This window comes from Hyperolius riggenbachi, chromosome 3 (assembly GCF_040937935.1).
Source record: "Hyperolius riggenbachi isolate aHypRig1 chromosome 3, aHypRig1.pri, whole genome shotgun sequence".
Lineage (NCBI taxonomy): Eukaryota > Metazoa > Chordata > Amphibia > Anura > Hyperoliidae > Hyperolius > Hyperolius riggenbachi.
The window spans coordinates 141,554,045-141,566,522 of record NC_090648.1 but is presented as its reverse complement, the minus strand read 5'-3'; the positions used below and the strand labels follow the sequence as shown (position 1 = coordinate 141,566,522).

Sequence of the window (12,478 nt, the reverse complement as noted above, 5' to 3'; positions counted from 1 at the left end):
CTAGACCCGGCTACCAAAGGCGAATTGTCCTCGATATTGAGCTTTCAGTGGTCCAATTCTATCCCCTATCTAGGGACCACGCTAACCTCTCAAATAGATACTTTATTTGGCAGTAATTACCCTCCCTTACTCAAACAGATCTCCTCCCTGATGACATCTTGGGCCCATATCTCACTGTGTTTGGTAGAATAAACGCGGTTAAAATGTCTATCCTGCCTAAGATTTTATACCTTTTCTGTACACTCTCTATTCCCCTCCCCCCCCCCCCCCCCCACACTTCACGCACACCCTACAAAGTAAGATACAGGTCTTTATATGGGCGGGTAAGAGAACCGGAATTAGCAAGGCCTCCCTGTTAGCACACAAATACGATGGAGGACTCGGTGTACCCAATCTTCTTCTATACTATAGAGCAGCTATTGCAGCTTGCCTTCTAGCTCTATACAAAACACAAGATGCCCACCTCTTTTCTTGAGTCGCCAAACAATCACCCTATTAAATTGCATGCACTTCCCTAGATCCCCAAACAACTCAGGCCTAAACTCCTTAGCCCTTTTCTTACCTCTGACCTAGCCATCTGGGACTCTTAGATATTCAGGTGGCTTGCAATCCTCACACTTACCTTTATGCCCTAACACTCATAACCCACTCTTCCCTCCAGGTTTCGACAATCCAAATGCCTTTCAGTGGTGGACCGACCATCAATTTCTTTCAGTTAAAGGGAAGGTTCAGGGAGTAACAAAAAATAATAAAAATCCAAATCCACTTACCTGGGGCTTCCTCCAGCCCGTGGCAGGCAGGACGTGCCCTCGGCGCCACTCCGCAGGCTGCAGGTGGTCTCCCGTGGCGCGCCCGACCTGGCCAGGCCGGCTGCCAGGTCGGGCTTCTTCTGCGCCCCAATCTGCGTCTCACTGGTGCGCGCTGACGTCATCGGACGTCCTCCGGGCTGTACTGCGCAGGCTCAGAACTACTGCATCTGCACAGTACAGCCCGGAGGACCAGTGAGGCGCAGATTGGAGCGCAGAAGAAGCCCGACGTGGCAGCCGGCCTGGCCAGGTCGGGCACGCCACCAGAGACCACCGGGAGCCTGCGGAGCGGCGCCGAGGGCTCGTCCTGCCTGCCACAGGCTGGAGGAAGCCCCAGATAAGTGGATTTGGAGTTTTATTTTATTTTTTTTGCTACTTTCTGAACCTTCCCTTTGAAGACTTCCACAATGGCAGAGGTCATCTTTCTTGGCAGGAGATCAAAGATAAGCATAATCCCCCTCCATCGGAGTACTTCAAATTTTTGCAGATAAAGCATTGGATCACCACTCTTATTTGGGATAAAGAACTCCCACTACTCCCTACTTTTTATTAGAACATGTGCTTAAGAAATCTGTCTGGGCCTGGCTCCATTTCCACTGTTTACTCTAGGATCTCACGCTCGGAATCTTCCCGCTCACACTCATATATCCGGGGATGGGAAAAAGAACTTGGGCAAAGTAAAGACTAGAAAGATTGGGTTGACTGCTGGAAGCGTATTTCAGCCTGTTCAACCAACGTCTTTGCTAGGGAATCGGCCTATAAAGTGCTAAATCGATGGTATTTAGTTCCAGCCAGACTACATAAATTATCTCCTACTCTTGATTCTAAATGCTTTAGAGGTTGTGAAGAAGAGGGTACGATGTTTCACATATGGTGGCAATGCCCCCGGCTAACCCGCCACTGGAGTAGAACATTTGGCCTACTTCAATCTCTTTTCCATATCACTATACGCAAAGACCTGTGGATAGCTCTCTTCCATGGTAAGATCGATGGCCTTACAGAAAACCAAAATAACATTGCTTCCTTCCTTTTTCTCTCTGCCAAAATGACAATAGCAAAGAATTGGAAGAAGACACCCTCAAACTTCCTTGAAGTTAAGTCACGCATGTCACATTTCATGGTTAACGAAAGATTGACTAGCGTTTTGCGTAACACGCATAACAAATTTCTCCGTATCTGGCAACCCTGGATCGAACTTGAATTTCCTGGGTTAGATGTCGACATATATACAACCTGATGAGCTTTCTCACGCTCCTTAGGACTCCTTCCTTCCTCCCCCTCTTACTCCTTTTCCCCCCTCTTTCTCTCTTTTCTTCTCTGCTTTTTTCTCTATTCCTTGTCTGCTCTCCACCCTGGGTGAGAGGTGGGAGCATGCTGAGGGGTAGTAGGAAGGGTTTTCCTCTTCCCTCTTAATTAGCCCTTCCTGTGATCATTGGTTCTCGTCTCTGGTTGTCGAGAACCTATTAGGTAGAGTGTACGTGTATTGTTATGTATTATGTGTATATTGTTGTGTACATGACCATTATCCTGGTCTGGACTCTCTGGTATATGATGCCACATGCTGCCAGACTGTCCCCCGACCATAGTTTATACTGTATGAGTGTGCACCCTGCGTGGGCGTCACCTTTTGATGCCTCACTCATGTACAACTGTTTCATTTATTTTCTGTTCATGTTATAAAAATTCAATAAAAATATTAAAAACCAAAAATGATAGTATTGGGCCCCCTTGGTCCCCAAACCCCATGCGGGTCATGTGATCGGGGGAGCCAATCGAATGGCAGCAAAGAGTGTTTTGCTGTGAAGCAGCATCTAGAAGCAGGAAAAAATTACACACTCTCATGTACATGGTTTTTGTGAGCGAACAGGTAGGGTTTTTTTGCTAATTGGCAGCACTTGCAGTTGGGAAGAGGGAGGAGGAGGGGCCCCCAAAACCTCTGGGCCCCCCTGTGATGGCAGGGGTCGCAGGGGTGATTGCTACACTCCTGTGATGGTGTATTTCTGGGGAGAGGGAAGTGACTGGTGTGTGTTGCTGGAAAGGGACAAGAGATTCTTGCTGAGAGTAGGACAAGACTTTGTTGCTAGGAAGTCATAGTATTCCTAGGCCGGATCAGAGAAGTCTGTTGCCAGGGAGGAAAAAATAGCAAGGAGTTAGATGATGATGGCAGCGAATTGCTGTTGTAGGCAGTTGTTGCTATGCAGATATGCAGCTGCTGATAGCTGTTATAATAGTCTGCTGGATAATGTACTGTAACACATGTGGTAATATAATATTCTGCTGGACAATAAACTGTCAGTGACACACTGTTATATTGCTGGGTGATAAACTGGCAGATAAGCAGTCAATATATAGTGCTGGACGATATAATTTTAATATTGAATATTACAGATGAATATTATACCTCTGCTGATGGATGTTATAATACATTACTTGGAGATAACATATTGTGAATAGCAGTTTGATATAATGATGGTTGGTGAACCACCGGTGATAGCTAATTGATATACTGAAGCTGATGGCTGTAATGCTGCTGTTGGCAACTGTTATATTTTATGATTAGTCATTTATCATTGTAAATTTGTAAATTCTGCAAATCACAGATGAAGCTCTTCTATGCCGTATAGATAGCAACTCTTATCACTTTTGTCCTGGGAAGCCTGGTCAAAGATTGAGGCTGCTTTTTCATTTGGTGCGATCCACTCTGCACATGGTAAAATGGTGAACGCAATGCATTGCACGAGGCATTATTAATACACATAGCAGATTGCGTTGGCAGGGAAATTGGTGGCAACCTGCCTTCAAAAAGTCGCACCCTTCAGTGGCGTTTATACTGCTAGACGGGAAGAATGCCATCTGAAAGTCTGCGCACCGCACCAAAAACGCATTAAAAATACAAAATGTGCATGTTACCATTGAGAACATTTGCTTCCGGTGACGCGAAAACACACCAACTTTGGCATTGCAGCTCGGGCACTTCCGGACCGTCACATCACAGGAAGTGTGTCATGTCCTATTAACTGTAATGGCTACTGCCGTGAGGTCAGAATCAGAAGCCTTTTATTCGCCAAGCATGACTGGGTCGTGCCGGAATCGGATTTGGCATGTACATGGCTCAGAGTAGATATAAAATACAAATATATAAATAATAAAGCAAAAGCACAATAAGCAACAGTGTTAGCAAGATACTTAAAACAGTGTTTCACTAGACAGTCTATCAATAACAGCCAGGGGCCACAACTTTAAAGTGTACCAGAGATGACATAATGGAATAGACATGTGCATATACAGTGGCAAGCATACAGACACTTGTGCTGTGCTCCTCTTCCCTTGTCCCTGCCTGAAAGAGTTTATCATTAGCTATGGAACTGACAGTTTTTCTCCAGTTAGGACCCAGTTGGCTCCCTGATAACAAATTACACCTACAAAACACTTTTCTAAGCATATACCTGGGCTTTTTACTGTGAGAGGAAAATATAAAAAGGTCAATAGTTCATGTATTTTCACTCGGCTACTCTTGAGACACTGCAATTGAGCAGAGACCATAAAACATTAAATCTGCTCTGTAAATGTTTATACATAAAAAAAACAACTTGAGATATCTAAAAGAGTCATTTTTTAGGAGAAGGAAGACAGATCCAATTGTTTATCTCATTAGTTTATTTTCATATCTTATTCACTTTAACCACTTCGCATTCAGACCTTGTTTTCCCCTTATTGACCAGAGCAGTTTTGACGCTTTAGCGGTGTCCCTTTTTAATCAGCCATAACTTTATCCCTACTCACGACACCTAAATGATCTAGGTATCGTTTTTTTCAGGACAAACTAGACTTTCATTGGCGGGTATTTTGTCCCTAGACCAAAAAAGCACCTGCTAGACTTACCGGTAGCGGTGTTTCTATCCTGAAGCTGGGACACGTCCTTCAGGAGTTTGGGCACGCCCAGACACCTGCTGAAACACAACGAAAAGGATTAAAAGCTCCCGCCCTCCCTCTATCCTCAGTGTATAAAAAGTAAAAGACCGGAACACCAGGAAAGAAGAGAGGAGCGAAGCACCTCCTAGTGACCTCTAACAGAACAGACGTCAGGAAAGTGCGCAGAAGGGTAGGGTAGCGGACAGTGTCCCAGCTTCAGGATAGAAACACCGCTACCGGTAAGTCTAGCAGGTGCTTTCTCAAACCCTCAGCTGGGACACGTCCTTCAGGAGAGATGGAAAAGTAAAATGACCCACCTAGGGAGGGACTACAGCCTGTAGCACTTTCCTGCCAAACGACAAATCCTGTTGTGACAGCACATCCACTCTATAGTGTTTGATAAAGGTGGAAGGACTTGCCCAGGTCGCCGCCTGACATATCTGCTGAACTGTAGCCCCCGCTCTCTCAGCCCATGATGTAGAGATGGAACGGGTCGAGTGTGCGTTAATACTGGTTGGTGGAGTAGAGTCTGAAATCTTGTAGGCCAACGAAATAACCTCACAGATCCATTTAGCCAGAGTCTGTCTAGAAGCCTGGAGACCTCGGTTTTTTGCACCATATAGAACAAATAAATGAGAGGTCTTTCTAAACTCCCTAGTTCTAGTCAAGTAGGCCAAAATAGCTCGCCTGACATCTAAACAATGAAATTCAGACTCCTTGGCACAAGAAGGCCTATCACAAAAAGACGGAAGAACAATACTTTGAGATCTGTGAAACTCCGAAGAAACTTTCGGTAAATAATTAGGATCTAACCGAAGAACAACCTTGTCCGGAAAAATTGCCAAAAACGGATCCTTAATAGATAAGGCCTGGAGATCACCCAGTCTCCTGGCCGACGTAATTGCAACTAAAAAGATAACTTTAAACGTCAAAAATTTTAGATCAATTTCCTCAATGGGCTCAAACGGGGTTTTAGTTAGCACATTGAGGACTAAGGAAAGATCCCACTGAGGCACAATCTTTTGTTTGATAGGTGTGGATCTTCGTACTGCATGAAAAAAATCTCTGATTAACCTTTCTTGTGCCAAGGGTCTATCCAATAGAATAGATAACGCTGAACACTGCACTTTGAGCGTACTGAGGGACAAATTCATTTCAAGACCCTCCTGGAGAAAATCCAGAATGGTACCTAGTTCCGACTGACTTCTATTATGAGAAATACACCATGACTCAAACACCCTCCACACCTTCCTATAGATCTTGTGTGTGACGGGTTTCCTGCACTTCAATAACGTATCAATCACTTTTTCGGATATCCCCTTGTTCCTAAGAATTAGCCTCTCAGGATCTAAGCCGATAGACTGAACAACTCCGGCCTGGGATGAAATACGGGCCCCTGTTGTAAAAGGTCTGACCTCAGCGGGAGAGGTAATGGAGATTGCACTGACAGACTCAAGAGCGTGGCAAACCAAACCCTCTTGGGCCAGGCTGGTGCAATCAGAATTAAATTTGCCTTTTCCCTTTGCACCTTCTCGAGAACTCGTGGAATTAACTTTAGGGGCGGAAAGGCATAGCCTAGACTGAATGTCCATGGTACCGATAGTGCGTCCAATCCCAGGGAGCTCGGACTGCCATGGAGAGAAAAAAATTGGGGTAACTTCGCGTTGGTCGGAGAAGCGAAGAGATCGATCTCTGGAGAGCCTAATCTTTCTGTTATCCAGAGAAAAACCTCCTGATTCAATTCCCATTCCGCTTGATCGAGTTCGTGGCGGCTCAAATAATCCGCTTCCACATTCAGCGTTCCCTTTATGTGAATCGCTTCGACTGACAACAGATTTGCCTCTGCCCAGCAAAAAATCTCCGTCGACAAGAGGGACAGACTCACTGATCTGGTGCCCCCTTGCTTGTTGAGATACGCCACTGCGGAAACATTGTCGGAAAAAACCAGAACATGCTTGTCCTGTATCAATTCCTGAAAAGCAAAAACCGCCTCCAGAACTGCCCGAAGCTCCCTGAGATTGGACGAGCTTCTTGCCAGCCTCTTGGGCCATGTCCCCTGTGCCTGATAACCTAGGGTCGTGGCTCCCCAACCCCAAGCGCTTGCATCTGTGTGGATTCTCACTGGGTCTTCCTGTCTCCACACTCTGCCCTGAGTGAGATTGGAGGTGCCTAGCCACCAGTGTAAACTTTGCTTTACCTGACCCGGAATCTGAACTACGTTCTCCAGAGACTCCTGAGTCTTGTCCCAAATTGCTAAAAACCACCTCTGCAGACCTCGACTGTGAAACTGTGCCCAAGAGACTGCCGGGAGTGCTGCTGTCATTAACCCCAAAACCTTCATCACGTTTCTGATGGATGTTTCTTGTAACAATAAAAGGTTTCTCAACTCTGACTGTAATTTTTCTACTTTTACCATGGGAAGAAAAATCCTGCCTCTGACAGAATCGATCGTATAGCCCAAGAATACGATCGTCTGGGTTGGTATCAAATGGGATTTCTGATAATTTATTATCCATCCCAACTGCGTTAAGGTTTGAATTACCTGGTCTCTGTGCTGTATTAATGTCTGCTCTGTTTTGGCAAAAATTAGCAGGTCGTCTAAATAAGGAATTATCTCTATTCCTTGAAGTCTTATAAACTTCATGATCTCGGCCAGCACCTTTGTAAAGATTCGAGGGGCTGTCGCAATTCCGAAGGGAAGTGCTTGAAACTGGTAATGGAGACACTGTCCCTGTGATTGAATTGCGAACCTCAGAAACTTCTGATGCGACTGTGCAATGGGGATGTGTAAATATGCGTCCTGTAAATCTATTGACACAAAAAACTCCTCCCCCTGCAGTAGGGCCCTTACTGAGGAGATGTTCTCCATTCTGAACCTCCTGTAAGTTAAAAAAGGGTTTAGAGACTTCAGGTTCAGAATGAATCTGAAGTCCCCTGTATTCTTTGTGACAAGAAATATGTGGGAATAATACCCCTGGTACTCTTCCTCTTGAGGCACCGGAAGTATTACCCGCTTTGAAATTAATTTTGAAATTTCTAACTGAAGTCCGTTTGCCTTCCTCTGATCTAGAGGAAGACTGTTCACATAGACCCTGGAGGGAGGTGGAACAAAAAATTGCGGACGGTAACCGTTCCTTATAATTTTTAAAATAAAAGGATCTGGATTTATTTGACTCCACTGGGAAACGAAAAAGCGAAGCCTCCCCCCCACTGGCCGAGAGTCATTTATTCTCTTTGGGGTTGTTGGGTTTAGCAAGAGCAAATCCCCCTTTCCCCTTGCCTGCTGGAAAAGACCATTTTTTCTGTTGGGAATGAGACTTGGGTTGATCCTCCCTACTCTGTCCAGGCCTTCTGAAATTCCCCTGTTTCTTAAATTGAAAGGGTTTACGTTTACTGGGAACCTGTTTTCCCCTCTCAGCTGATCGGGAAAGAATATTCTCTAATTCACTCCCGAAAAGTAAATTACCTTCAAAGGGTACCGAGCATAATTTGTTCTTTGATGTCAAGTCCCCATCCCAGGTCTTGAGCCAGACCGCTCTCCTGGCAGAATTGATAAGAGCCGTAGTACGGGCAGAAATTCTAATAATCTCTACCGCCGCGTCTGCCAAAAAAGCCACCGATCTCAAAACCACCGGCAGAGACTTGACATAAGTATCCAAAGTTTTACCAGAAGTAATATGTGAAACTAAATTTTCCATCCACACTTTTAAATTCCTGGATATGCAAGTAGCTGCTACACTTGGTAAAAAGGCAAAAGATGCCGATTCCCATGCCTTTTTGAGCAATAAATCAATTCTTTTATCCATAGCGTCCTTTAGCATCCCTGCATCCTCAAAGGATAAGTCCGCATTTTTTGAATATTTAGATAAAGAAGCATCAATCTTTGGACACTTCGTAAATTTTTCCATATCTGACTGGGCAAACGGATATTTTCTCTTAGCCAACTTAGGGATAAACAAACGTCGCTCCGGCTCCTGCCATTGCGATGCAATAATGTCCTTAACCACCCTGGCGTTCTATTGAGATCGCCAGGGCGGCTGCGGGAGGGTTTTTTTTTAATTAAAAAAAAACTATTTCATGCAGCCAACTGAAAGTTGGCTGCATGAAAGCCCACTAGAGGGCGCTCCGGAGGCGTTCTTCCGATCGCCTCCGGCAAGCATAAGTAACAAGGAAGGCTGCAATGAGCAGCCTTCCTTGTTTGGCTTTCCTCGTCGCCATGGCGACGAGCGGAGTGACATCATGGACGTCAGCCGACGTCCTGACGTCAGCCGCCTCCGATCCAGCCTTCAGCGCTGGCTGGAACTATTTGTTCCGGCTGCGCAGGGCTCGGGCGGCTGGGGGGACCCTCTTTCGCCGCTGCTCGCGGCGGATCGCCGCTGCTCGCGGCGGATCGCCGCAGAGCGGCGGCGATCAGGCAGCACACGCGGCTGGCAAAGTGCCGGCTGCGTGTGCTGCTTTTTATTTTATCAAAATCGGCCCAGCAGGGCCTGAGCGGCACCCTCTGGCAGTAATGGACGAGCTGAGCTCGTCCATTCCGCTAAGGTGGTTAAGGGACTGGTGAAACGGAAAAACTCTACCCGTTTGCTGAGCCAAACCGGAATATACCTGATCCTGAACTGACAATTCCTTTTGAACTTCAGGAATTTGTTCCGTAGTGTATACAGCTTTAAGTAAATCATTAACCTCATCTGTATTAAACAAAAATCTTGCTGGTTTTTTAGACTCTTCATCCGAGTCTTCCTCTGAATGAACGGTCTCTCCCTCCTCAACTTCAGAGAAATTTCCGCTCTCTAAATCTTCCCTCTCCTCCTCCTCCTCTTCCTCCTCCTGCAGAGCCCCTCTAAAATCAACTGGTAACTGGGAAGGGCCCGCAGGAGGATCCGACTCCAGATCGCCAGAGATAGGAGGAGGAATGGACTCAATAGGTGCAGAGGAAGGACCAGCCCCAGAAACCTCCGTGGAAACTGACAAAAGGGACTCTTTAAATTTACCCAAAGTTTCCGTCATATCCCTTTTAACAGAATGCATTACATTTTTAAAAATTGCTGATGACTCAGAAGCAATAACCGCATCAATACAATTCTGGCATAAACTTTTTGTATAACTAGAAGATAATTTAGCCAGACATTGGCAACATTTCTTAGATTTAGGCCTAACACTAGAGCCACCAGATTTAGACTCCACTTTGGCCTGAAAAGAGAAAACAGACACAGAGAAACCCCATTAATCACTTATCTTTATGGTCGGTTTCAGTAAGCGAGAGCATTCTCTCACTCACCCCACCATCCGACTGCTTGGCTGTGGAGGCTGAGGAGGCTGATGCTGCGGACGCCGACACTGCTGCCGTTGATGCTGCTGCCGGTGCACTGCCCTGGGACGCAGAGGCCGCTGAAGCGCTTGCTGACTCCATTGTGCGCCATAGCGGCCTCTCCCTGGCGTCCTTTCTACACACCTCCTTCCGACGTCACTTCCGGTCGCTTCCCCTCTCCTCCCGGAAGTCCGTCATGCGCATCCGCCGGAACCTCTGCCTTTTTTTCAAAAGCCGGCAGAAGGCTAGGCGCGCAGGAGGAAGGAAGCTGGACTGCCCTATTCCAACCGTGGGCGTCCAGCATAATGGCGGCGGCGGCACGTTCTTCCCGGATCCGACTCCAGATCGCCTCCATGGAGCACCCCCCGGCTAACTATAGGTACCACCGCCAGAACCAAACTCACCCTCCGGTGAGAGCAATAAAATAACAAATAGGAGCTACCTTTCCGTGTGTTCCCGGGCGGAAACACAAATACACTGAGGATAGAGGGAGGGCGGGAGCTTTTAATCCTTTTCGTTGTGTTTCAGCAGGTGTCTGGGCGTGCCCAAACTCCTGAAGGACGTGTCCCAGCTGAGGGTTTGAGAAAGTTTTCTATGCATTTTAATGGGAAAAAGAGGGGAAAAATGAAAAAAATGCATTTTTGCTCAGTTTTTATCAACTCCAGTTTAAAAATGAAAAGTGCCACAGAAGATAAAAACATGTCACCAGTATTCTGTCCCCCAGTATAGATAGCAAAATGTGTCCCGAGTATCAGACCCCCCTTATAGCCAGATGTGTCCCCAATATCAGTCACCCCCAGTATAGCCCGATGTGTCCTCTGTGTTTGGCACCTCCCAGTATAGATAGACAGATGTATCCCCAGGATTGCTGCCCCTCATGTGTCCATATGTGTCCCCAGGAATAGTGGTCCCCCATTATAGCCAGATGCGCCCTCAGGATTAGCGGGTGCACCCTGGATTAGGGCCCCCCACCATTATAGCCAGATCTGCCCCCAGTATAAAATTATACACATAAATTAAAATTGTACCCCCTCTTATTTTATTGTCCCCCCCCCCCAGCTGCACATTTTACCCCCCACCCCCCACCAGGGGTCCACGCACCCACATAGGAGCCAGCCAGATCCCCCACCCCCCACCTAGGCAGCCCCCTCGGTGGCCAGATCTGTTAAAAAAAAGAATTAGAAAGCAGCCTGACTCACCTTATCTCGTTCCAGCGACCAGCCTGCAGCCCAAGCCTCCGATCGCCGCTCTGCACGCAGCCCTGTGATGCCGGTTACCGGGTCCCGGCTTAAAGACGTCATCAAGCCGGGACTCGGCTATTCAGCATCACAGGGCTGCGTGTAGAGCGGCGATCGGAACAGGAAAAGGTGAGTCAGGCTGCTTTCTGATCCTTTTAGCAGATCCGACCACGGAGGGGAGAGATGAATGATCACGCTGTTTGCTACAGCGGTGATCGTTCATCCGCGGGGGGGTTACTAATTGGCTACAAGGGAACATTTTCCCTTTCACCAATTAGTATTGCAGCTGTTAGTGCCAGGAGGTGCGCTTTGAAGCGCACCTGTTCCTGCACAACAGGGCTGCAAGCAGGTCAGTATATCTACGTCGCTGTGGCTTGGAGAGAGCCACAGCTGACGTAGATATACTGTATTGAAGGACAAAGTGGTTAAGGGAGGAGTGGGTGAAGAGTCAAGAGGTTGACAGCAGAGGGGAAAAAAAGAGTTCCTGTGCCTTGACGTGAGTTATTTGGAGGCGATGCAACAAACGCAATGTGGTAAGTGTAAAATCTGAGTTTTTCAATTTCCCCTTGTACTGTACTCACGGTGTGACTAATACAGTATGAAGTACTGATGTGGGCTCAGCAGTCATGAGGATATAATAATACAGAGAACAGACTGTTGGAATCAGGAAGGAAATATCAGTTTTTTCCCCTCCAGAGACTCTATTGTTTTATTTCAGCTTTGGATATTGAGTGAATATTTCGTGGCTTTCCCTTTTCCACACTCATTTACATTTACACTGGAAATAGCTGACTTTAATAGAATCCTTACAAAGTCACATGCTTAAGACTGTAACATGATGCCTAACAAATCTAAAATCTTAGGAATTTAACATCATCTATTATATTTGTTTTTCTGTGGCGGATTTTTTTAACACACAATACTTTCACGGCACAGTTAAAGAATCAGATTAAAGGGAACCTAAACTGAGCAAAATTATTTAAAATAAACACATGACATAACTGCAAATGAATATTACATCCTTACCTCCCTGTCAGTTCCTCTCAGAAGCTCACCATTTTCTTCTGGTAGTGATCCCTTCCAGTTCTGACAAGGTTTTGTCAGAACTGAAATATAACAGTTGCTCTCAGTTATATATCAGCTGCTGTCAGTTACAACTGAATGTGCAAGGTAATGTCCATGTTTCCCTATGGCTCAAGTGTGTGATATAACCG

At 46.3% G+C, this 12,478-nt stretch overlaps 1 protein-coding gene across 1 annotated transcript in view; it reads left to right on the top strand.

The window, feature by feature from the left end:
• Positions 1-12,478, top strand: part of DENND4A (DENN domain containing 4A) — a 205,005-nt gene that overhangs the window by 1,711 nt on the left and 190,816 nt on the right. The gene's annotated exons all lie outside the window — the stretch shown is intronic.